This window comes from Arachis ipaensis, chromosome B05, assembly GCF_000816755.2.
Source record: "Arachis ipaensis cultivar K30076 chromosome B05, Araip1.1, whole genome shotgun sequence".
Classification (NCBI taxonomy): Eukaryota; Viridiplantae; Streptophyta; class Magnoliopsida; order Fabales; family Fabaceae; genus Arachis; species Arachis ipaensis.
This window is the reverse complement of record NC_029789.2, coordinates 6,964,599-6,967,939: the sequence shown is the minus strand read 5'-3', so window position 1 is coordinate 6,967,939 and position 3,341 is coordinate 6,964,599. Positions and strand designations below refer to the sequence as shown.

General features: G+C 29.6%; 1 long non-coding RNA gene across 1 annotated transcript; it reads left to right on the top strand.

Moving 5' to 3' along the window:
• On the top strand, positions 510–3,026 carry LOC107641662. The gene is made up of 5 exons (XR_001620392.2): positions 510–630; positions 1,138–1,333; positions 1,781–1,896; positions 2,456–2,537; positions 2,724–3,026. It is a non-coding gene; the product is annotated as an uncharacterized LOC107641662 (long non-coding RNA).

Genomic DNA, 3,341 nt, shown 5'->3' with positions numbered 1-3,341 from the left:
AGAATCCGTGGTCGATGTTGTTTGGTATATATACATCGTCGTTTTCCACTTGTGATTGGTCCCCGTTACCTTTATTAATATGAAAATCCAGATGAGAACGTTTAGTCCTTACAGTTTTATGTAGCACATATATGTATTCCTAATTTACTATTCTGTCTAGGGAATACTACAATTATTCTTTAAACATTCTTCAATCATTCTCCTTTTCACTTAGTCACTCACAAACAGACAGATAGATATAAATATTTAAATAGTATTGTTTCTGTCATTATACTGTGTGGCCTTATCCAGTAGGACCAGCTGAGCAATTTTGAATGCTACAAAGAATAGCATCTTACATGCAATGACAAACTGCTATTACAAGTGTATGTCAGCTCGTACATCTGTATATCTATGTCTTCTATCTCATGATCAGGAGATTTACTAATAACATTCCAACAATGTTAGCTCTTTCAACTATTCAAATAAACAACTATTATAATTGAATAATATTTTATTAAATTTCGTCCTTCCCAGTAACGTTGTTCTCCATCGTTCTCAATCTCTCCACCATTATCAACATCGTGATGCTCCGTCATGCTTAGTCTCTCTGCCCTGTAGCTGCATCTTCCAATGGAGTCTCAATCTCAAGTATGATTTGTTCTTTTTTTTGTTGTAATTCTTTATTTATTCTAAACTTTAAATTCTATTGTTAAATTTTTAAGCCTTAGAGTTTCTTATTTTTTAATTATATTTTTAAATTTTGTTTGCTTATCATAATTTGTTGTTATGATTTTAATTTTTTATGTTATTTTTAATTATTCCAACATTAGGATTTTCAATTTTTTTCAAGTCTGTTTGTAAATTTAATATGTAGTACTATGAGAAGGATAACTAATCGGTAAAGAGATAATGTAACCATTTTTCTCCTTTTATGTTCATCAGGTTTCACTTTTGGCAATTATAATATCAAACGGTGGTAACAGATACTATTTCAATTTTAATGGTCAAAGTTATGACCACTTAGCATTTTTTACTGTTCTTAATTCTTAACGTTTATCTTTGGTCTTTAGTTCCTTAAGTACTCTGCCTTGGTATTTAAAACTGAATAATGTTCATATTGTAGCTCAAACTTATGGTTTTAACTTGACTTAACAGGTACTTAAATGAATAAAAACTTTTCTCAAAGATGCTAGAGTTGTCGAAAGGATGCATATGCAGCTGATGACCGTAAAAATGTAACGGGAGAAGATGAAAAGAGTACATATTTAGGAGAAGAGTCTTTGAGTGACAAAGAGCCTTTATAAGCGTTGGAAAACATTACATTTCCCTTGCCTACAAATTATAAGCCTTGGTAAGTTGTCAACAAGTAATAGTGTCCAGACAAAAGATTTTGGTCATAGTTATCATAACCGCGAATCGGTAATTAATTCGGTTATACGAACTAGGTCACTGGGCTGATTTATCCAGTTGATCCGGTCATAATTAAATAAAAATATAAAATTATAAAAAAGTTAAAATTTAAAATACATGTTTTACAAATATATTAATAACAATCAAGTATCAAATCTTAGATATAATTTATGATGCAAAAGAGATAATAAATTAGTCAATAGTACAAAATACTTTCTCAATTTAAATGAATAAGAGAAAAAAAATATAACACAGTCAATATATCAAAATTTGGTATCCATGTGAATATATGTTTAAAAAAATAAAAGTAAAAATAAAATTGATTCAAAGTTACTATATAATAATTTTTTTGTCATATGTAATAATAAGAAACATGTTGGCATATTAGCGAGGGAGGCGTTGCATGCCTGATGTCCCCTGTTTGAACCTTGCATCTCCTACTCTTGAAGTGGGCATGTGGAGCTCCTCTGGTAGTTCGGCGGCATGCGGATCTACAATGCACCGGTATGGGTCAACAACAATTTTAAACACGAATCCATCGTTTTTCAACGAATTTAACCATTGTTGATCGAATTAATTGTAAATCCGGTCTAAATTACTAATTGAACCAGTTAAATTATTGGTTCGATCCAAAAATCGATAAATTAGCCGGTACGGTCTAATTCTGATAATTATGATTTTGGTTATTTTTTAGAATATTTTTACATGCATGATCAATTAACCATTAATATCTTTTATTTTTTACAAAGAACAAAGGTTATAATGTGTACTTTCTTGCCTATTGATATTTATTTGCATAAAGTTTTACAATCGGAGTGGATTAAAGATAAATTCTTTAATAGCTTTGAATACATAAATCAATAGGCTCAAGTCTATGGCATTTTCAACAGAACTTGATTTTTTTCCCTAAAAATAAATATAATGGCTAAGTGATACCTCTATACAGATATACTGCATGCATATTATGTAATTATATGTCAATAGAGAGCGCTACATATATGAGATGCAAGTTATTAAAGAGCATTGTACTCACTGCAATTTAAAATTATTCATCTTTTTTCAGGAAAAGTAGTTGAAGATTCTTCATCTTTTCGTGATGAAAAGTTCATCTGGCCTGCAGTGAGGAAAGTTTACTTCAATCACTGGTGAAACATTTATTTATCTATTTATGATTATTTGGGCTCTTTGTATGTCATATTCTTATGTTTTTGTAAGATGATGTAAATATTTTCTTTTTCATGTTAATTAGTAGTTTTCATTATGTTGTTTAATGCCTTTTATTTTTTATCTTCCATTGTTAGATGCTAAAGTATCTATTATTTATAAAATAGGGGTCCTGATGAGTGATCTAGAGTCCAAAGGACGACCTCTATTTAGAGTGATAGTTGGTGGTGGTAAGCAGATTGGCTTCTACTCTAAGGAATGAGTTTGCTCCTGGATACATTTGTCTACACTAATATTTGATGTTTTTTATTACTACTTGATAGTAATAAAGCTGTCGTGTGATTGAATACACTGGTGAACTTGTTAGACTTCTCATAGCAAATGTTGACTGCAAAATTGCCTGTCCATCATAGGAATGACAAATGCACATTTATTATTACTCTTATCTTATTATGCTTATTTTTTTTATTATTGTTGTTATAATCTTGTATGAATAATTTCACCTTACAAAGTTTGAAAGATAGCTATTTCATGAATTTTATCTCATTGGCCAAGCTCATCAATTAGGCATTTAGTGATATAATCTCATTTTTTAATTAAAGTTAACATGTTCGCTTGGTTCATTTATGTTCATACTGAAGAGCCAGTATCTTTTTACTCCAAAAAAGTCAATTTAATCCCCTATACTAAAAATACATAATTAACTTTTGTAAAGGATAGATAGTGCTGAGATGTCAAGATATTGAGTTTAATTTTAAAAAATTATTATTAGATTATTACTTAAA